Below are 24,004 nucleotides of genomic sequence, written 5' to 3'. Positions count from 1 at the left end.
GTGCAGTAACACCAACCATAGAGACCAGCTATTCATTTTCTTCTTTCTCCTTTCCTACTCCCCATTCCCTCCACCGATTAGCACAGACCCTAGAAATACTATTTGTTTAAATTATGTCTAATGTCGTTACAAGATTCAATGGTTAGCTCTCTCTATATAAGGATAATTAACCCATAACAGTAAGTATGATGTGTATTTAAGTATATAAATATACATATATGTGTTCTCTCTATATATAAACATAATGTGATGTATATATATTTGAAATCTCCCAAAGCACCTGACCTACATTCTCATTCAGCTACTTTCAGTAGTTCTTCATTATGGCCTTTAGGCCAAGTGCCTTGGGAAAAATGAATAGGAAAATATATATATAATCCTCATTTTAAGATTAGTACTTGGAAATTTAGTCCAAAAATCCAGGTCAGCTGCGTATAGGGTCCAAAAAGCTTTTTATGGTTTTCCCCCAAATGCACCACAGTCCTCCGCCTCTAGTCCTTTGGTGCCTCCTTAGAAAACCTCCCTTTAATATCTCACCATAAAGCTAACTTTTAGATCCAAAATATAGATGTAAATAATGCTGTGTCAAAAGATTGGTACCTTAACACCCAAAAAAAGTAGAATTTTTTTTTTAAATCCTTCAAAATCTATTTGCAAAATGGAATTTAGGGGCCAGTCTCCTTCATCACTTTGTCACTCTTGACCTCTGCTCTAAGTCCTCTCCCAGCCTAGGGTCCCCTATAAAAAAATGGAAGTATATCCATTGCTAGACTATACCCTACATCTTTTTCTCTCCTTTCAAGTTTTTATTTAAATTCTAGTTAGTTAACATACAGTGTAATATTAGGTTCAGGTGTAGGATTTAGGGATTCATCACTTAACATACAAAACCCAGTGATCATGGTAAGTGCCCTCCTTAATACCCATCACCCATTTAACCCATCCCTTCCCCTGCCCACTTCCCCTCCAGCAACCATCAGGTTGTTCTCTATAGTTAAGAGTATGTTTATGGTTTTCCTCTCTCTTTTATCCCCCTATGTTCAACTATTTTGTTTCTTAAGTTCCACATATGAGTGAGATTGTATGTCCATACTCTACATCTTACACCATAGCTCCCTCTACTCTGCAACATGAAGCAGGCAACCAGTCTAAGTAAATCCTTTGTGAGAACACAAGCAGCAACCTCTTTGACATCATCCATAGCAACTTCTTACTAGACACGTCTCTGGAGGCAAGGGAAACAAAAGCAAAAATGAACTACTGGGACTTCATCAAGATAAAAGCTTCTGCACAGTGAAGGAAACAGTCAATAAAACTAAGAGGCAACCTACAGATGGGAGAAGATATTTGCAAATGACATATCTGATAAAGAGTAAAATCTATAAGGAACTTATCAAACTCAATGCCTAAAAAACAAATAATCCAGTTAAGAAATGGGCAGAAGACATGAAGAGACATTTTTCCAAACAAGATATACAAATGGCTAACAGACACATGAAAAGATGCTCAACGTCATTCATCATCAGGGAAATACAAACCAAACTATGATGAGATACCATCTCACACCTGTCAGAATGGCTAAAATTAACAACACAGGAAACAACAGGTGTTGGTGAGGGTGTGGAGAAAGGGGAACCTTCTTAACAGTGTTGGTGGGAATGCAAGTTGGTGCAGCCACTCTGGAAAACAGTATGGAGATTCCTCAAAAAGTTAAAAATAGAACTATCCTATGATCCAGCAATTGCACTACTGGGTATTTACCCAAACGATACAAAAATACTGATTCATAGGGGCACATATACCCAATGTTTATAGCAGCATTATCAGCAATAGCCAAATTATGGAAAGAGCCCAGATGTCCATCAACTAATGAATGCATAAAGAAGAAGTGGGGTGTGTGTGTGTGTGTATATATATATATATATATATATATATATATATACATATATATATATACACATATACATGCAGTGAAATATTACTCAGACATCAAAAGGAATGAAATCTTGCCATTTGCAATGAGACTAGAGTTGCAGGATGGATGGAGCTAGAGTATATTATGCTAAGCGAAATAAGTTGGTCAGAGAAGGACAAATAGTATATGCTCATATGTGGAATTTAAGAAATAAAACAGATGACATAGGGGAAGGAAGAAAAAAAAGAGAGGAGGAGGCAAACCGTAAGAGACTAATTTATTTTTTTATTTTTTTATTTATTTGACAGAGAGAGACATAGTGAGAGAGGGAACACAAGCAGGGGGAGTAGGAGAGGGAGAAGCAGACTTCCCACCGAGCAAGGAGCCCGATGTGGGGCCCAATCCCAGGACCCTGGGATCATGACCTGAGCCAAAGGCAGACGCTTAATGACTGAGCCACCCAGGTGCCCCGTAAGAGACTAGTAACTACAGAGAACAAACTGAGGGTTGCTGGAGGGGAGGTGGGCAGTGGATGGGCAAAAGGGGTCATGGATATGAAGTAAGGCACTTGTGATAAGCACTGGGTGTTATATGTAAGTGACAAATCACTAAATTCTACTCCTGAAACCAATATTACACTGTATGTTAACTAACTAGAATTTAAATAAAAACTTGAAATGAAGATGATGGATAGATAGATGATAGATATAGATGATAGATAGATAGATAGATAGATAGATGATAGGTAGATGATAGATAGATAGATAGATAGATAGATAGATAGATAGATAGATAGATACTTTGCTGGTCAGTCCCATTCCTCCCCCAGTCCAAGACCCTGACACATTCCTGCCTTAGTCCATTTGCAGTTGCCACCTAGAAATTTCTTCCTCATTTTTCTTATTTCCTTTCTTCAAATCCTTCTGATGACTTTTCCATTCTTTGATTTCTATTTTACTCATCTTCTAGAATACTGTTATTAAGTAAACAGCACTGTTCTGTGTTCTATATTTTGTTTACTTATATGCAAAAATTTTAATTGCTGATTACAAAAGTCTTGCACTTCCAAGTCTTTAACACCACAAAAATCTTTGAAAAGATAAGTAATCAACAAAAGTAATCCTCTATTTTTGTTTGTATTTGCAAACTATAATCCAGATTATGTACTATTTAGTAATACTATCTTAAACATGTACAAAAGAATGATGCTATATTTTGAAGTCAAACATTCACATTAAGGAGTTTACTAATATAAATAAATATATATGTGTGTATATCTAGGTATATATAAAAAAAGTTAAAGGGCATTGATTTTAAAATGATAATACCAATACTGAGGGTAAGAAAGTAGAGAGGGCTTCAGATTTTCCCCTCCAAAGGATAAATTCTTGAAACTTGACCTCTTTATCACTAAGAAGAAGGCACATCACTGAGTAGGTTTCATTTGGTTTTGATTGCAATGAAAGTGGCTTTTCCACTTGACATTTGTTTTTTGGGTTTTTTTTTTTTTTAAGATTTTATTTGACAGAGAGACAGCGAGAGAGGGAACACAAGCAGGGGGAGTGGGAGAGGGAGAAGCAGGCTTCCCACGGAGCAGAGAGCCCCATGCGGGGCTCTATCCCAGGACCCCAGGATCACGACCTGAGCCGAAGGCAGATGCTTAACGACTGAGCCACCCAGGCGCCCCTCCACTTGACATTTGTGAAGGCAAAATAGATCAGATGGTACTCTAGGCATCTGTAGCAGCTCAGGATTGGGCAGAGAGCTTGGGCTAATCTCCAACCAGAGAAATTCTGTCAGTAAAAAACAAGATTTAGTGGCAGACCCTGTATTCTTCCTGTGGTAACTTTGCTTTGTGATAACAGCTCCTGACTCTTTATCCAGCTGGCCATCATGAACTGAGTGCCACCTGGTTCACTGAATGTCAAATTCATGCACGCTTAGGAGCCCTCTTTCATTGAGCATAAGTACAATATATAGAAAGGAGTCTATTCATGCCCCAGTGGTGTATGAGCACGACCTGCCATACAAGAGTTCCTTCTTTAATCTCTGTCTAGACACTGTCTTAAATGAAATTCTTTGTGAAAAATTGAGTATAAAAAATGTCAGCCAGGTTTCCACGATTCTGTGAAACTCTATGATGGTACAGTTGCTTTCATGGATAGGCCCAAACGGACAATGAAATCCATTTAGTGAAACTTGAACAGTAGGTCTGGTTGTATATTCTCTTTAGAACAAAGATAGTCAGAGGTTATTTTTTGTGATATTTCTTTGGCAGTAGCCAAATGGTGTAGAGACTTGAAAAGGGAAAGTCTGGAGGACTTTTTAATAGAAGTTGAAGGAAGGATGATATTGATAGATCTTTCATAATAGGCCAGGGCAGAACAATTATATTAGACACCTCTAATTAGAGAGGATAGTTACTTGTCCTCAGCAGAACGGACACTTATTTTTGACTTGGTCCTGCATTTTACTCACCCATTCTTCCTTCACCACCACCTCATAAGAACCCTCAGAATGTTTCATATACTAGCCTTTTCCCCCACACATTAATTTTAATCAAGGAAATCACATCATACTAAAATAAATGAAATAATTGGAGGATTTCCCATGGAGCTATTACTCTTATTCTCTACTCCATTATTGACAAACTATGGACCTTCTAAAATAATGGAATAAACTATTAAAAACTCAGCCATGATGCCACTGAAAGATACAATCTGAGCCTGAGGGGCTGCTTTTCAGGATGCCATATATGCTCTAAACCAGCTACTGATTCTTGGGGCTGCCTCCCTCATAGCCACAATATCAGTCTGGAAAACAAGGCTTTTCTGAGATGGCAGTGACACTTCTCATAATTCTCTGCAGGTATGGGTTCCATTGGCCTGTAAGAAGGACACTTCCATAAAAATGGACAACTACCCATTTCACACCATGCAGGCCACTATGGGAGTAGATAAAAAGAAGAGCTGTGTGTTGGCTGTGATCACTGATCCTGAATACTAAGGGAATGAAAGATGTCCAAAAAACAAAATGGATTGGGACATAGGCCCATAAGAGCACCTGAAGCATTTCTCATTTCACTCTGCCAAAAGGAAAATATTGGTCAAGGCAATCCTTATAGGCAGAGATAAAATCTCATTCCCTAACATGATATACCATCTGGAAAATACTCTAAGTTGTTTAATTGCTAGCTAAAGAGAAGACAATGTGGAATGAATAGTGGAGCTTGTTAGTCATACTGTCTACGGCTTTGGAACTAGATGCAGAAAGGAGTGTAATACTCATCTGGATTTCTTTGTTTGCTGTCAAGTGTCTGAGATTAAAACACATTTCTCATTTCTTTAGGTTTTATTTCCACTGTTGTATATATGGTGTGGTGGTAGTAGATAAATATACTAATCAGTCCATTAATCACATAATTTCAATTGTTACAGACCTAAAAAAGAAATGAACATCATTTGGTGATCTGGCCTCAGAAATTGGGGCTCCTCAATAGCATCTCTGAATGCAATAGCTGGACATGACTTAGATTTCTTTCCATTTGGGGAAGAATGAGGTTGGTTGAGGTTTATGTGAAATAGGTGGTAACTATTTAGTAGGATTATCTTTGACTATATGAAAAAGTTATGTGATGTGTGATACACAATGGTATGGTGTGTGTGTATGTGTTTTAGCAGCCAAATGATGGTAGGTACTAAGCACCCACTGAGTTGTAAACTTAGTGCATTGGATCCCTTCCTAGAGTATTTTCCAGATGGCATATCATGTCAAGAAATGAGAAAAATTTGGAGCTGTGAGACAGAAAAAGGGAGTCATTGGAACTAGGTCTTTTTATCTTAACCTCTAGGAAAAAAGTACAAAAATTACTATCACTGGAGGTACCATGACTTCTCTAAAACTGGGGCTGTCTTTTGTTCCTTTTTCAGATTAGTGGGTGACCAACTCTTCTATGAATTTTGTCAGAAACTCCAGTACCTCTCCATTAGATTCCCATTCTTTGTGTTGTTTTCACTTAATTTAGCCAAAGGTAATTTTTAACTTGAAAAAAGCAACCTTAACTAATGCATAATATTTGTTTTACTTTTGACAAAACTGAGGCACAGAAATGTTAAGTGACTTGATTATGTTTTAATAAAAATATAATTTATACCTTGAAAGGACTTGAAATCATAATAAAATATAGTCAAAGAACTAGAGGACTCCAAACCTGAAAAGAACATTGTCAGAGATTATGAGGAGAAATACAGTTGAATCAAATTTATAGATGTTAACTGTCAGAAGATCAAAGATTAGAAGTTACACAGAATCGGTATTTTTGTACAATATATGGGAAATCTTTTTGACAAAATTATCAAAACATCAAAGATGTTTCTCTACCTCTAGAGGAATTTAATTATGAAATGTAAGCTATTGAAGGGAAAGTTCCAGTTCTTATTCTTTTACCAATTTATGATCACCACATAGTAAATACTCTATTTGTTGAACTGGATAATCATAAGAGGTGATAATCACATATCTATTTAATGTTTGCTTAAAAAAATGGACTGTGAATCTTTTTATATCCTTTTACATGTTTTTCAACTACTTATTGAAAGCACTACTACAGTGGATGCTGTGGTAGGAAGAATCTAAAAAGTGCCTTTCCCCTCGAGATTCTATATCCTGATTCCCAAAACCCATAAACATGGTGAGATATCGCTCCTGTGATTATGGAATGTCATGTGGCACAGTGGATCTTAATTAGGGAGTTTAGCTGGGTGGGCCTGATCTAGTCACATGATCATTTAATAGCACAGAGCTTTCTCTGGTTAGTGGCAGAAGTCAGGGACACTCAAAGCATAAAGGTTTTTTCAGTTTGCCATTGATGGCTTGATGATGGAGGAGGTCACACAAGGAGGAATGCAGGCAGTTGTAAAGAGCTGACAGAGACTTCTACCAACAGCCAGTACGGAAACAGGGACCTCAGTTCTATAATCACATGAGGCTGTCTAGATTTCTGACCTATTGAACTGTGAGATATGGGTGTTGTTTTGAGCTGCTAAGTGGTAATTTGTTACACAGCAATATGAAATGAATATAGCAACAAACATAACTGATTTTCTATGGTGTCTTGGGATAAGATAACACCACTCAAAATTATTCAAGCATATTTCATATGATAAGTGTGTATCAGTGGTTCTCAAGCTTTAATTTCTTCAGAATTTTCTAGGGAAACTGTTAAAAATGCAGATCCACTTGAACACGAAAAACCTCTACCCCAACAAAACCCAGAAATCTTGGTTTAATTCATCTTAAGGGGCAGGTAACCTAGAAGTATTTCTCAAAGAAGAGTTTTGGGGCCACATGTGAGAAATTAATGTAGATGATATCCAATAACTAACTGGTTGAATATGTGATTGCAGGAAGCAACTCTTGATACCAAGAGAACAAACACAACTGAAAGCCATGAAATCTGAGTTTAGGAAGACTGAATCTGAGGATATTTTAATCCCATTTAGTAAATCTTTAGGAAATTTTCAGAAAAAGACGCCAGCAAGCCAAATATTCTTTCTTAACCCAAACTAATAAACAAGAGCACTTATTGCCAGTGTGGCCCCACATTTAAAAGACTCATGAAAGAATAGAATTTTTTCCCATAGAGCGAATATAAATGTGTAACTAAAGAACTAAAGGCATTATTTCAGGCAAGAAGAATACCTTAATTATCTTGATTGGCAAACTCTTGGGAAAGATTTTTCCCACGGTCAAGTGTATGTTTGCAAAGTCAAGAATCTTCACTCAGCCCATAAAGCAGAGCTGCATATCACCTATATGCTCACATGTACTGAAATCACTGTTGGTTTTGCTCATATAGTAGGTAAAGAGGAAAAATTGTCAAAACCTTCGAAGTCTGTCCTCTGGGTCCCTCACGTTCTCTTTCCCATCTTAATGACCAATCTTCTAGCTATTTGTGTGCACACTGGCTCAGATGTAAGTGGTTTTACTAAGGAAGAGAATGACTGGTTGATTGATTGATTGACCTTTGACTGAAATTTCTCCACAGAAAAAAATGTTACTTCAGCTAGGCACTTGTAATTTAAACATCTTATTTCTAACTGTGGAATGAAAGGCTTTTACTCTTGGTATTTTCAGCCATTAGCAAGCAGGTGAAGAATTGTATTGTATTTTGGGAGTATGTGTAGAGGGAGAAATCTTGCAGTCATACTAGACCTATTTAATGTCCACATTTTTAAAGTAATGTAGAGGCTAATGATTAGATTAGAGTGCATGCTCCATGATGTTTTCTCCTAAGCACTCCTTCCCCCAGAAGTTCCTCTCCCTACTGTAGTAGGTGAGCTAGGACTACTCAAAAAGGAAGCTGAAGATCTCATCCCCAACATTCTGAGATGACCAGAAATCTGAGCCACTCAGAACTTCTTAGACCTAAAAAGCAAACAAATCCAAAAATAGGATTATGAAAGGCTTCCACACACGTTCCATCTAACACTTTGGTATTTGCTGGTTTGATCTATTCTCCATTTCTTTGCAAACCATTTCCCAGATTTCTTTGCCTATTGTCTTATGGCTTAGTTCAAATGATGGGAGACACTGGCAAAGACAGGATGGGAGAAAGTGAAAATAGGTGGGTATCCCTACCCCCACTTTACACACACCCCCTCTGATTTGGGGCTCCAGCTCAGGATGCTTCTTCCCCATATCCCAGACCCTGCCAGGAAGCATCTTCCATGAATCTCACACAACCAGGTGGGCAGCTCTGGCTCTTGGGTTCTTGAGTTCTACTAACACCAACTCCTCCCCGACTTTTCCACCTCCAGCTGTAGCAGTGGCTTCCTTCTGTTATTAATTCCTGTATTGCTTTACTATCTTCAGTTTAGCCTTTCAGCTCTTCTAACACCATTGGAAATAGTTCCTGGTATTGAGTTTTTCTAATGAATTACATGGAATGGAACTCCATTTTCTAGATTGGATCGCAACTGATAAAATTCACCTTATTCTGGCTTCAAGACTTCTGTTTTCTATCATCTTTGATGTTATTATAGCCAATGCTTTGTGATCTATTTCCCCTTGCTAATGTCAATTCATTATTTGATATCCAGGAGATCTCCACCAAACTTTCTTTACTATTTCTACCTCTGGTGTTAAAATCCATCATCATCAGTAACAGTGGTATTAAAGAATTTATTGGCCATCTTAAAGGACTCTAAGCCAGTAAGAGTTTTGGTGGCAATTTATAAAGCATTATTTAGACACTTTTCAAAGTACTAGTATCTTTCTAACAAAGACTATATTATTCTAGATTCATCTGAATAATATCATCGATTTGAATCATTACACATTTTAATTATACAAATCATTTTGGTAGTCATTACCTTTACAAAATTTAAAACAGATCTAGGAATAAAATAACACTATCAGTTTTCCTCATTTAAAGAGCTTGATAAAGATAAAATGAAGAACTTGCTCAAGTCACATTGATAGTGACAAATAAAGGATTAAAAACTGGCTCCTTAATTCTAGACCAAATTTCTGTCTAAATTGCATAACTACAGCTCAGCAGGAAACACCTATCTAGATATTATGAAGAGAAGAGCCTGAAAAAGACAAATAATATGCTACATGGGGGCAAAAACAAGTTAACTTTGGACTTAGGAAACTTTTAGAGTCACTAAATTGAAAGGTGTCATCTGAGGTTACCCATTTTGCAGTACTTCATAAAATCAGGGCTCACAATGAATAGCCTACTACCACCTTTCACTCACTGTAACAAAGATCTTCTGCCTATCCTTCCTGCAATTAGCATAAACTGAGCAGCTATGATGTTTTTATAAAGGCAGATAAACTTTCAATATCACCATGATTATAAGTACAGGCTGACCAATTACGTGATATTTATAACCAAATACAACTGTATTTGATATTCAGGGCCGAATGACATCAAATTATATCATTTTAGGAAAGTGGTTAAAGCTTTAAGTAAGTAGGAGGAGAAAAAATAACATAATTTATGAAATATGAGGTAAAAGAAAACCAACATTAACATCAGTGTTTGGAGGATACAGAAAATTAACCCTACTCTTGAAAGAGAATAGTAACTTTTCTACTTTTTTATTTGAAAGTGCTACTTTTCTATTTGAAAATTTGCTACTTTTTTATTTGAAAAGTGATTTCATCTCATCACAAGAAAAAATAATTTGTAACTATGTGTGGCAATAGATATTAACTAGACTTATCATAGTGACCATTTTACAATATACACATATATCAAATCGTTATGTTGTACACCTGAAATTAGCAAAATGTTAAGTATCAATTACACCTCAATATAAAAAAATATCAATAAAGGGGTTACCCACAGGCCACAGTTAAAATCTATTTAAAGCACAAAGAAGCCAGGGGTCATGTGGTCATCCCAAAAAGATAAAGCTCTAATACCACTGACATTCCCACATCCTTCTCTCCCATCACACCATATCAGCAGAGCCTAGGTGAGAGGTAGTCAAGGACCAACAGCCACATTCATGGAAGAGGATGTGAAATCTGAATGACTGTGGATGGCTTCATCTCTATATATGAGTATTCAGTAAGTGCACAAGGTGTGTATAGACTTCTAGGTGCCAGGTTGAAAGGACTGTAAGTAAATACAAAGGGGAGAAAGAACTACTTGCCCAAATCTAAAATAAAGTGCTCTGTAAAAAATAGGAAGCACTGTGTTTGCAAAGTAGAGAGTAGACTATAAACCAGGTACTTTTATAATAAAATGTCTTAATAATAGCAGAATCCTAAAACAAAAACAAAAACAAAAAGCAGAATCCTAGACTACACATCATGAGTCCACATAGCATTCAGATATTTGTTACTGCCCAGGGATAAAATGGTGAAACATCTTCAATAACAGAAATAGTACTTGCTTTTCTTGTATTAATTGCAAACAGTAAATACAGAAGAGTTGTTTCCACATTTTACATTTCTCAAATTCTGTATACTTGAGTCAATTTAAATATTTCATTTTGTTGGGGTGCCTGGGTGGCTCAGTTGGTTAAGCGTCTGTCTGCCTTCGGCTCAGGTCATGATCTCAGGGTCCTGAGACTGAGCCCCACATCAGGCTCCCTGCTCAGTGGGGAATGTGCTTCTCCCTCTCCCTCAGCCTGTTTCCTCCCTGGTTGTGTACTCTCTCTCTGAAATAAATAAATAAAATCTTTAAAAAATTTTGTTAATCCCAAATTAAATGACCAATAGTTAGTCCTAGCACTGATTTGGGGGAAAAGGAGGATTATGGTTCAAGAGAACCATGAAAGTTCTCAAAGTCATCATCTAGTTTGAAACCAAGCAAACTTTCAAATCATGTATGGCTGAGGAGTTAGGTAGACTCTCATTGAGCAGCCTTGGCAACATCAGGGCAGCTATCTTGCCCCAAATCCTCCTTTTAGAGCACAGGCTCTCACAGATCCATCTCTACCAACATCCAAGGAATACTACTTACATTGATCTTATTTTCTAAAGCTTTGGTTTTCACAGTTCAAATTTTTTTTATTATACACTAACTTTTCACATGTTTGTCATATTTTTCCAAATATTCATGTAGAGTGTGGACCTTGCTTTAATACTCCTTTATATAAAGTAGTGTATTTAGCAAGTCATAAGTAGAAATATAATGTTTCTTAAAAAGTCAATGGAAGAGGAGAAAACATTTTGGTTTTTGTTGATGTTTTATTTTTTGTAGTAAAAGGATTGGCAAGAGGTAATGTCAGCACGAGTTTAAAAATAAAAAATAAAAAACAACTTAAGAATTGAAAGGATTCCCTGGTAACGAAGGGTGTCTGGGTGGCTCAGTTGGTTGAGCGTCTGACTCTTGATTTTGGCTCAGGTCATGTTTTCAGGGTTGTGAGATGGACCACACAGCAGGTTCTGTTCTCAGCAGGGAAACTGCTTGAGATTCTTTTCCCCCTCCCTCTTCCCACCCCTCTGTCCCTAACCCCAATTCACACTCTCATTCTCTTTTTAAATAAATAATCATTAAAAAAAAGGATTCCCAGGTAATGAATATTCTTTTTATATTAGTGATATATGTGCTCATTTTCATTGCTACTGTTTTATCATAACAAATCATTGAATTGCCCTCAAATCAAAATTACAAAATCTATCTTGGTTGACCATTAAAAAACTAATTTCTCTAAGTTTCTGTACTGACTATATCAATTTAAACTCTCTGAATAATACCAAGATAAGAGCTCTTACAGTGTGATTATTTCTAATTAGCCAAGAGCTGCTCAAAATACACCCCCTTGCCCCCCACGTCTCATGCTGCTAAACTAATGTTACACAACCATGGCCATCCATAAAATCTTTCTTTGGATAAAGCGCAGTAGATTCCGGTTTGAAAGCTATTGTTTCTTGGCTTTAGCAGAGAGGAAACTTACTGTGATTTGACTGGCCTGGTGTACAGGGGTGTCCACACTATACACAAAGTAGAGAGTAAACTATAAACCAGGTACTTTTTATAATACAATGTCTTAATAATAGCAGAATCCTAAAAAAAAAAGCTTTTCAAGCTCCTTCCTCAGTGGCTCTCCATGAAAAGAAACAGGACAACTAATTTACACTGAACATATCATTTTAGTGTCTGGATCTCCTCCCTGTACTCCCTTCTAGAAAATATTAACCTGCCTACTGCCTTGGTAGCTATATGACCTTCCCAGGCCCAAACTGCCAAGGTAGACACCTGACCAAAGGATCAATGAACCAGAAGAAGTCAAAGCCACAATCGCTGTGGTCAAACCAGAAAGGCACATTAGCTCAAAAAGATTCTATCTCTTGGAATTTAAACTAACACCTTTCTCTTCAACATGTAGGCTAATGATGAGCAGCATCAAAATCACCTGTGAACTTGTTAAAACTATCAAATCTCAGGCCTTACTGCAGACCTACTGAATCAGAATTTGCATTTTAACATGACTTCCAGATAATTGTATGATAGGCGGGGGTAGGGAGAGAAGGAGAGAACAGAAGACTGGAGGAAAGGGGTTGAGGAGAAGCACTTATTTCACTTTGAATAACATAATCACATACAAATCACCTCAGCTATTTTATTATTTAGCATAATAAAAATCTCAGAAGCCCAAACTCCTACCTTGGTTAGTAACTGCAGCTAAAGAGCCATGAGGGAGCATTGGACAGAAGGAGTTACAGGGGCCATGAGCAAGTCAAATTCATCAGAGAAAGCCAGAGTCGAGGGACAGATGGACACAGAGAAAAGAGAAAAGGTATATAACAGAGGGACTATGTCTTGGTGACAACATAATTATTAACTGTGCCCCCTCTGACTCCAAATATGTTTGGTTTGGATGATAAATTGTATGATAACCCTGTGTATAATTCAGTGAGGCCAAGGCTAATTCATGGCCTGTCTGTTCTACACTTCCAATTCTTGGGTTCCTTAAATCGCTGTCTCCCTTACTGTGACATCATTCTTACAAACACCAACACTTCCCTTCTGCCCTCATTATTTGAAGTAACTGATGCAAAAAAGTATACTGCTTAATTAGTGCTGACTGACTGCCATTAAAAATAATTTAATATTATATGCTGGGTACTTATTTCATTATATCTAATCCTCAAAGCAGACCCAGCTAATCTAAAATCATAGAGGCATATTCTGGGATCTTGATCGAATGACTTCCATAAAGGTACCACAGGTGCCAAGGCCCGAATCACAATCAGGGCAGCTGACTCCAGAGCCACTGTCCTTTTCCCTCACCCACATACCTCTCTAGGAGATGATCTCATGTCATCCCATTCTTTTAGTGATGCTGCAAACACCAGTCATGAAAAAAATATGGTATGTATCGTCTCTGGAGGCATACAAGTAGTTTTTATAAGATACTATCCTCTATTTTTCTGACAAAATGCTTAGATGGTTTGCAGATATGGGCTGAGCATTATTTTCTAGACTATACTGAACCAAGACATGGAAATTTTTTATCTTACTCTATTTAAATATATTCTTACCCAAAATGTGCCTTTTTCCTATAACCACCAAGGTATGTTAACCAATTTGCAGTAGTAAATAGTGACAAAATAACTGAAAAGTTAATGGATGAAACCAGGACAAAATTTCACATTTATTCACATACAAGTCATCTCAGCTATTATTTACAACTGTTATTAAATAGTGCAAAATGTACTATGATTAAGTGATTTTGTACCTCAGAAAAAAACTATTTTCTCCTTTTTATAGTAAGAATCTTATCTTAAAGGCAAAGGAAAGCAATGGCTTAAGTGAGATTCTAGTTTGCCCACATTTTCCGGCATTTGGAAAGGAATCATTCCAATTGTATTTATGTTCTTTTTGTTTTTTAAGATTTATTTATTTGAGAGAGAGATAGAGAGAGAGAGCATGTGCACACACATGGGGGGAGGGGCAGAGGGAAAGAATCTTCAAGCAGACTCCCTCCCCCCAAGTAGGGAGCCCAACTCAGGGCTCTCTTACCTCAGGACCCACAAGATCATGACCTGAGCTGAAACCAAGAGTCATAGGCTTAACCAAATGAGCCACCCAGGCACCCCTTTATATTCTTAATAATAAAAGCTTTGAATTTCAACTTCTTTTTTTTTATTTTTTTTTAAATGTTTTATTTATTTATTCATGAGAGTCAGAGAGAGAGAGGCAGAGGCAGAGGGAGAAGCAGGCTCCCCACCTAGCAGGGAGCCCGATGCGGGACTCGATCCCAGGACCCCGGGATCATGACCTGAGCCAAAGGCAGACGCTTAACCATCTGAGCCACCCAGGTGCCCATGAATTTCAACTTCTTAACATTAGGTCTTTTTTTAAAGGGTACAATGCAAGAATGCATCCTAAGATTGCACATGCTCAGGTTAAATATTCACAGATTCCTGTATTCCAGTTCTAATTACTTTTGCTTATTTTTCATTTTAGGGATAGGAACAGGGAATGGGAAGCAGGGATATAGTGGGGTGAAAAGCATAAAGCTTGCCACATATGAGAGACTTAACAAATTATAAATAAATCTAAATAACTGAAATAAATTGAAATGAACAAAAGGAAGGAAGAAAAGGAGAGAGGAAGAAACACATAGGGATGTAGGCACATATTCTTTAGTAATCAAAGAAAATATATATGCTCCACCCAAATTGGCATATTTGAAGAGCTCTGTTTGTTGACCATGATTAAAATCAAGGTAATTATTTATTCTCTTGTGTAGATTGATAAAATTTCTCAGATAAATAAAGCAGAATAGGTGAAAACAAATGAAAGATTAAGAGGAACAGTAGGGAGAGTGAGTCATAGCAGGGGAAGGGAGAGGGAGACAAGAGGTGAATGGGTGAAGAGGGGGAAGACAGGAGAGGGGAAGGAGAGAAAGGGGAGGGGGAAACAGGAGAGAGGAGGAAAGTGGTTGAGAAGAAGTGCTTATTTCACCTTGAATAACACAATCACTTCGATATGGTTACTTGATTAATATCTGGGTCTCTCCCAGGACCTCAAGCTCAGAGAGAACAGGGATTAGGTCCATTTGTGCTCTTTGTTTAATCCAACACAGCTCCAATTCCCAAGGACAGTGCTGCTCAAAGTATCTGTGATGAAGAACTGATCTTTTAATTTCCACTCTGTCATGGATAAATAGTTTGTGAAAACAAACAAAGCTTGAAACAGAACATACAAAATACAAGCCCATTTATTTATTATTAAATTCTACAGACATGAAATTGTTGTTTCAAGTCATGCATTTATCTTGTCATGGACCAGTAACCGTTATGAGGTCCACTAACTGCTCCTTGAGGAGACTGACCTGGTAGAAACTCATTAAAAACTGGTAACATGTTTAAACAATCCAGCCATCAGAACATCAACAGTTCAGCAATAAATTATAGTTGAACCATGGTTTTTCTGGAACTTGATCTCTTTGGTTTTTTCCCCCCATTTTATTGCCAATTCTGAGAAGTTAACAGAGTGGTGAATCTGACCCCTATTTTTAAATGGCTACACTGAGGACAAAGGACAGGCTTGTTGGAGGATGGTCCTGTACTGAGTAGCAGAATAGAAGGGGACTCAGTTCTCTCGACTCCCAGGCCACTGCTTTTTCCCATAGGCCTCTGTGGCTCTTTTTTTCTGCAATCAAATTGGACATGCAGCATTAATTAGCAAGCTGTAAGCACTTTCGTTTTCACTTTTGGCTAGCAGACTCCAGTGAATCTCTAATTTACACATTTCAGCTCTGCAGACATTTGCAGACCAATATTCTAAGAGCTAGTTTTTAATTTGGCTTAGCATCCATTTCTGTATTTTTAATGTTAAGATGGGTATTTAATTGTCATTCCTGAAGAGATCCTGCTACAAATAATCAATGGTTCCCAAAAGATAAGTGTGTGGTCAATCCCATTGTACTTTTCTTTTAGTCTGTAAATTGTTAGGCCTTTGGTAGTACTGGCTAGTATAAAACAGCTAGTATAAAAACAACACAATAACTACAACAACTTCAGCAAATCATTGGCAAAATGTCCTTTCCAACAACTGATTCAAAATGATAAAAATGAAACCTATATTCAAAATCTTGGTGACCATTTTTTAAAGGATATCTATTGAACAAGCTGTCATTTATCTATCTTTTCTGGAAAAAAGTACATACCAAACTGTTAACGATCTGTTGGGAGTACAGCAGACTGGAAGTAGGAAATAGGGGACCCTTCCTTCTTTGTACATTTCTGTACTTTAAAAAAATTTTCTCATGAATATGTATTTAAATGAATATGTAATATTTTATTAATAATATATTGGTGATGGAAGTGATTCTCGGAAGTCTAAATGTTTTAAACATGAATATATATTTAAAACAAATGTGTAATATTTTATTAATACATTTTATTACTTTATCCACTGAACTTCGAAGTAAAGCAATATGCAAGGCAGGTTCTTAGCCCTTCAGTAGATAGATGAGGGAACTACAGTGGCGGTACAGGGCTGAGATTCCAAGGAAATATGTGTTATGCCAAAGTCTGTGAACTTCCCACTTCCTTATGCTGCAGGGCAATGACAAATGAGCACATTGCATCAGTTAATGGAATCTTCTTGTATCTCTAACTTAGGTCTCCCGGGGTAGATAAACAACAAACAGGACCCATGTGAAACCTGCACTGTGACAGTGATATAACCCAGAATTTGAGGTAGTTCTGAGCCAAAATTGTTCAGGTACGTTTGTCAGAAGTATATTTTATATTTTAATTACCCTACCAAACTTTTCCCCTGGTCTGGTAAAACCAGTAAGAGAGTCACTTAGTCTTTAGAAGGTTAGTGATGAGTGCAAAGAACATGTTAAGTTGACAAAGGTCACCTATCATACTGAAGATAATTTTATCTGATAACCAAAGATATTCTAGGATGGAGAAAGCATAATGCAAATATTTGCCAGATTATAAACTTAATTTTATACCAGAGGTCCAATAACACATAATTTGCTTGCAACGGACTATTTCTAAAAAAAAGAATACTTAAGACATTTAAAATGAGAAAGTTACTAATGATATCATGTTAGTCCCAGTACTGCTTTTTCTCTTGACCAGTTAAAAACTATGGTATTTGTTTCAAGAGAGGATGGGCCACTAAGAAAACCAAGTCTTGGGGTTGAGAAGAAACAATGCTAAATTAACAGGTTACAATTTTAAGCTCTAAAGAAATCTTAAGAGAACGTGAAAAAAAAATGCTGTGAAAATTTGTAACAAAAAAATGAGCAGAAAAGAAAAGTCACATTCTTGGGCCTTTTCTTGCCCCCCACTCCCCACTGTGTAGAAAAGGCAATCAGAGGAAAGAACTAAAGGCTAAGAAGATCCATGATATCCTCTATTTAGCAGGAGTTAAGAGAAGCCCATGTCTCCTTCCTGATATGGGTAGCGTCATCCCTTGGGACCTTATTAGCTACAGAAGAAAAAAAAAAACAAAAAAAACTTGGTTATCACCCTTAAATTCCCTACTTGCTTAAAGCAATTTCTACAGAGAAGATACCCATGTGTAGCATTCTCTAATAAAGTCATGGCTTCTGGGATTTTCTAAATTTCTAAGCTTCTTTCTAAGTGTTAGAAAAGTGTTCTATGTGATTTTTCTTTCTTTCTTCCTTTTTTTTTTTACTAACTGGGGTGACCATTATTAGATAGGTCGGAAGGTACAGGCAGTGTCAAAGTTAATTTCTCATTTTCCTTTTAAAATCTACCTTAGGTTTGTTCCACAAGTCACTGGATTGGCCACATTGTTATGTGAATTGCTGTTCTTAATATTTATTATACAGGGCTAAACTTTATAATCGTATTGTTAGCTTTTACTAAAAGGTATGAGATATAAGTGATTCTGTCACAGATGAAGTAATAGCCTTCAGAGAGTTTCCCGTTGCGTGAATTTCTGCACGTGATTTAAAAGGCTGCAATATAATACATATACATGCATTCAGGACCCATGTGTGAAAACCTCTTTTCTACAGGTTACAAAGTTTCAATATCCTTTAGTATATTTTGATGTTTTGACTCAGATATTGAGCCACTGACTCCTCTGAAGACCTGATTATAAACACTGCCCTTCCCTTTCTCTGGCACTAATTTTCTTACCCTTCTCTACTACACATTCAGTAAAACCTATAAATGAAGGCTGCATGCAGAAGGAGGCAAGCTCCCTACCCAGGAATGGCATCTTACTTGCAAAAATGAAAAATTCTTGAGACATTCCTCCCACCAAGCCCCTTTCTCTGAACAAATAAACAACCAAACAAAACATAAAACAACAACAACAACAACAAAGAAAAGAAAAAATTGAGACAGAAAACATGGTGGTGTTTAGAGAAATATGTCCACCATTGCCTATCCCAATTGTTAGGAACCCTAATGGATACACATGGGAGGTCAAATGCTGGGAAAGTTTTCTGTGAACCATTAATCACCTCCCAAACTGTTAGGCAAAGTGAAGGAGAGGTAGAATGCATATTCGCATATTGTCTCTGAAACAGACAATCAAAGCCATAAGAAAGAAAGAGAAAGAGAAAGGGAGAGTAAGTCTGAGCGGTAACTGAGACTTAACATGGTAGTTGAGTGATAGTAAGTGGCTGCTAATATATATTAGCACCTAGTGCCCTGCAAATTTTTTCTGGTTACCTCCCTTAATTCCCAAAACAATTCCATGAAATAGTTATTGTACAGAGAAATTGGATCTGCTGAAGGAAAATTGTACCTGCTAAGGCCTCCCCATGTGACCACCCCCACCCTGTCACCACTATCCTTTGTGACCGCTCTGTATCCCATACTAACCTTCCTCATAGCACTTTTCACACATGTGCAACAGGAGGAATAACACTGTGGTTTAGAGAATGGGTGATGTGGCTAGAAAAACATAGATTCAAACCCAGGTCTGTCACTTTTAAGTCAGGTGGTTTGGACACTCTCTGGGAACCTTAGCTTCCCCATAGAAACAATAGGGGCAGGGATAACATTTACATTACAGGATAATTGATAACAATTAAATGAGTTAATGTCTGCAGAGTATTTAACTCCATACCTGGTCCATAACAAGGAAGAGTTTAACATTATCTTTGAGGGGAGGGGTAGCTTCTGGTTTTCTTCATTTTCCTACAATGTGTCTATGCAGAAGGAGTCCCAGGGTAAGGGTTTTTTATTTGTTTTATATTTAAATTCAATTAATTAACATAGAGTGTATTATTAGTTTCAGAGGTAGAGTTCAGTGATTCATCAGTTGAATAACACCCGTTGCTCATTACATCACGTGCCCTCCTTAATGTCCATCACCCAGTTACCCGATCTCCCCACACCCCCTCCCCTCCAGCAACCCTCTGTTTGTTCTCTAGAGTTAAGAGTCTCTTATGGTTTGTCTCCCTCTCTGATTTCATCTAAGGGTTTTAAATGCTTGTTGAATGAATGATGAGTAAAGAAATGAATGGATGGATGGATGAATAATTTTCTGAATCTCAGGACAGCATTCTTTTTACTAAAGCTCCAACTGCAAGAGGGCCTTGGTGGCTCAGTTGGTTCAGCACCCTACTCTTGATTTTGGCTCAGGTCATGATCTCAGGGTCGTGAGATTGAGCGCCACATCAGGCTCCCCACTCAGTGGGGAGTTTGCTTGTCCCTCTCTGTCTGCTCCTCCCCCTGCTCGCCCTCTCTCTCTCTAAAATAAATAAATAAATAAAATCTTAAAAATTAAAAAAAATAAATAAAGCTCAATTGCCTTCATCATTCTCCTCTTCCTAGAGTAGAATAAGTTTCTGTGACCGTTCTCAGTTATTAAGCACCTAGTGCAGTCCAAGTTTCTTTACATTACTTATCTCTTTTAATTCCCAAAACAATTCCGTGAAATAGTTATTACACAGAAAAATTGGACCAGACTGTATGCAATGGCCTGCATATTTATAACATGCGGCATAAGTGTTCATACATACCTAAGGCAAGAACAATAAAAATGATTGTTTCCTTATCATTACCTCTCCATGTAGCATCCAAAAATGAGTTTCTCCAATGCCTCATTTAAGAAATGAGAATGAAAGATAAAGAGTGAGCTGGATAATCTCCTGCTGTTAGTTCTCTGACTTTAAAAATATTCCCTGACCTTTCCAAGCATCAGTTTTCTTATTCATAAAACTGGGACACAATGGTAATTATATGTGTCTGACAGTATTGTGATAATTAAATGAGATAATGTGTAGAAAAAGGTGCATCATGTAAGGATAAGTGGATGGATTTTTCTTTGAGGGGACAGGCAGCTGCTTCCCTACCATCCCCTTTATGGTGTCTTCTTGAAAATATTCAGGTGTAGCAGGACCAACCTTTTGATTTTCCAGTGCAAGGTTAGCACTTCTGACCCTTCAAACTGTAAATATGAGCCTCCAGAATTAGCTCAGAATTAGCTTTCCCTCACAAGAGAAATAGGAGACAATCGGGTACAGCTATTTATCTCTCAAGAAGATAGAGAAATTGTCATTGTTCTTTATTCTACTTTACTGTATAAATATGTGCGAGATTCTGTACAGTCCTTGTAGTCACTTGGATGTCACAATGCATCCCTACACTATAATAAATTGTGTTTTCTCTCTTTCTTCTATACAGGTACAGAGGGGTCTTTTTTAGGGCAGGGTCGTTTTTATTTCCCAAACAATTATAAACTGTAAAGTGCCAAAAATTCTTAATTGTTGAGGTTGTTATTATAATTACTATAATTATTATCACTTCACAACTACTGTGATGAAAATTATGCCATTATCCAGATAAAAAAGATGATAAAATACTTCTGATACCAGCTCAATGGGTAAGTTCTCCCGAAAGTGGTTTTCTCAAAAGGTCAGTGAATATATTCTTTTTTCCTTTGTGTTAAACTTATTTTTAATCTATGTTAATTCCAAGAGCAGAACGCAAAGATAAAAATTATTAAATTTTAGACTGTCAGGCCCCAATAATGAAAGTAAACTTCTTTTGGGTCATACCAAATGGTTGAACTTCAAAATGAAAACACATAACCAAGTTTTTGCATACTGTAATTGCTATATACAACTATTAAAGAGGCAACAAGATAGAGTAATAAAATAAATGCGAAAGATGCTATGAAATTATATGCACTAACATGACCTTCTAAAATAAAATACATCATGGGGTGCGTGAGTGGCTCAGTCAGTTAAGCATCCAACTCTTGATTTAGGCTCAGGTCATGATCTCAGGGTCATGAGATCAAGCACTGTATCAGGCTTCACCGCACTGGGCGTGGAGCATGCTTAAGATTCTCTCTCCTCGGGTGCTTGGGTGGCTCAGTTGGTTAAGCGACTGCCTTCGGCTCTGGTCATGATCCGGGAGTCCCAGGATCGAGTCCCGCATCGGGCTCCCTGCTCGGCGGGGAGTCTGCTTCTCCCTCTAACCCTACCCACTCTTGCGCTCTCTCTCTCACTCTCTCTCAAATAAATAAATAAAATCTTAAAAAAAAAAAAATTAAAAAAAAAAAAAGATTCTCTCTCCTCTTCTCCCTCTGCCCCTGCCCCCATTCTCTCTCTCTCAAATAAATAAACAACCAAACACACTAATTATGGGTAAATTAACTCATAATTAAATGCAGTATTTGTTCTTTAAGGCTTACAGATCAAACAGGATGCCCAAAATCAAATTCATTGCTGTCTCCATTAGCGTCACTTCTTTCCTTACATCTCCTCGCAGACCCCCTCTTCCTGTTGACTTTCCTTATGTCTAGTAATGGCACCCATGGGTTTCCAAGTTTGAAAGTTCTTTAACGCTATCCAGTCATTGGCCAAGTCTATCCCCTGTGCTTGTTTTACCACACGTCTTAGCACGAAATATTTTGATTTGCTATCTCTCAGTCATTCCCACCAGACCAAGTGTTTTTACGAATGCCTGAACATATGCATTTTGCTCTGTAATTCTTAGCATCCATCTTGGCAGTGGCCAAATTAAACCTTGGTTGAGTACATTAACACATGAAATTCTTTATAGTATATGGCTATGACTGCTTTCTCATCTATTCCCTACCTTTAATTCTCAGTTTTTCTATGTTAGTTTAGGTTCTCAGTCCTAATAGCCTTCCTTTAACACTTGCCCATACCATCTATTTTTCCTCTCCACATTTGTAGGATACCTTTTCACAAAGCCCTGCTCCTATTTCTCACTCCTGGCTCAGAAATGCCCATTGGCCCCCATCTGCTTTCAAAAGTGTCTATCCCCAAAAGTACATAGCCCCAACTAACATTCTGGTCTTTCTACATATAACCTAATTTCAACAACTGTTCTAGCCATCTTCCCATACATGATGCTACACATTTGCTTACACGCAATCCTAAGAAGACAGATAAATTTAGCATCTTACATATTTGTCCTGAGACATATAAAGTCAAATTTAAAGAATATAAGGAGGTTTTAACATAAGCATAAGTCTCAAAATTTTAAAAAGAGAGGAGGAATCATTGCTATATTACTGTTCTCTAAAGTGGCCTTTCTAACCCAACAATGTGTGATAGAATCGAATCTTATATAGTCAAAACTGAACTTTCTTAATTTGATTTTTAAAAGCAAAAAGCATTCATATCACAGTATTATCTTTTGGGCTAAATATTTTTATCTTCAATATGTGCTATAATACATATGTCAACCATCAACCATACTGGGTAGTTTTAGAAGCAATCCTTAGTACACATGAAAACTGACTATTATAAAATCATGCATCAATGCCTTCCGTGTGTGTGTTTGTTGAGTATTCCCTAGCAGAAGCTTCTATTGTGATCTTCCTCTTTCCCTTTTCTGTACTCTGGTTTCCCTCGTAAAAGCTCAGACCATTTCCAGATCACCCACTAACCTCAAGACCTTGGCGTCCTGAAGATTTTTATTCTTAAACTGACTTCTAGACTTTCCAAAAGACAGTCTAAACCTCTGAGACCAGTTCAAGAAGAGAACAGCTTGCTCTTTCAAAGGTTCCTGAAGCAATGCCTTTCAAGGGATAATTAGGCTTTGGAGTATGACCTGTTCCTCACCAAGCAAGACCCTGACATAGTAGGAGCCCAAACCAAACTGCCTCAGGGAGGTAATAAATTCCCACAAGTCTTCAGCTCACAGCATTTGGCTCTAGTTCAATCATTACTGTATTTACAAAAGAAATGAGCCCAGAAGACAGGAAATGGAAAACTCTAAGTAATATGATACATTGTTGTTGTTGTTGTTTTAAACTAGTCAGAACTACCTCTTGAAAAACTTTGGTTAAGGTAGTGAATGGGCTAAATCCCTGCCTTAGCTTTCAATTACTATTCGGTTATCTATGTATATACTTTATTCTGTGATCTCAGTCAGTGCTGTCCATTTTACCTGCCATCCTTCTCCTTCCCCAGTTCTGTTGTGTTAATTTTGAGCCTGGCATCATACCAAACCCGAAGTTTCTCTCCTTTTAGAATAGGGTCATTGGCTTCCTCATTTTTGTCCAGTCGATAAAGGAAGAGAAATAAGTTATTCCAGTTTGTTTTCAGAGGGGGAGGAGGGAAGGCTGGAGAGAAATAGCAGATTTGCTTCTTTCTCTTTGTGATTTCTAAGGGCTCTACCCTG

General features: G+C 37.4%; 1 protein-coding gene across 6 annotated transcripts in view; it reads right to left on the bottom strand.

Annotated features, from left to right (window-relative positions):
* The window catches only part of NOL4 (nucleolar protein 4), a 420,442-nt gene that overhangs the window by 211,218 nt on the left and 185,220 nt on the right, over nucleotides 1–24,004 (bottom strand). The window lies entirely within an intron of this gene.

This window comes from Mirounga angustirostris, unplaced genomic scaffold, assembly GCF_029215605.1.
Source record: "Mirounga angustirostris isolate CCGP_5_RB_7025 unplaced genomic scaffold, mMirAng1.0.hap1 SCAF_14, whole genome shotgun sequence".
In the NCBI taxonomy this organism is placed as follows: domain Eukaryota; kingdom Metazoa; phylum Chordata; class Mammalia; order Carnivora; family Phocidae; genus Mirounga; species Mirounga angustirostris.
This window is presented reverse-complemented; position numbering and strand designations above follow the sequence as displayed.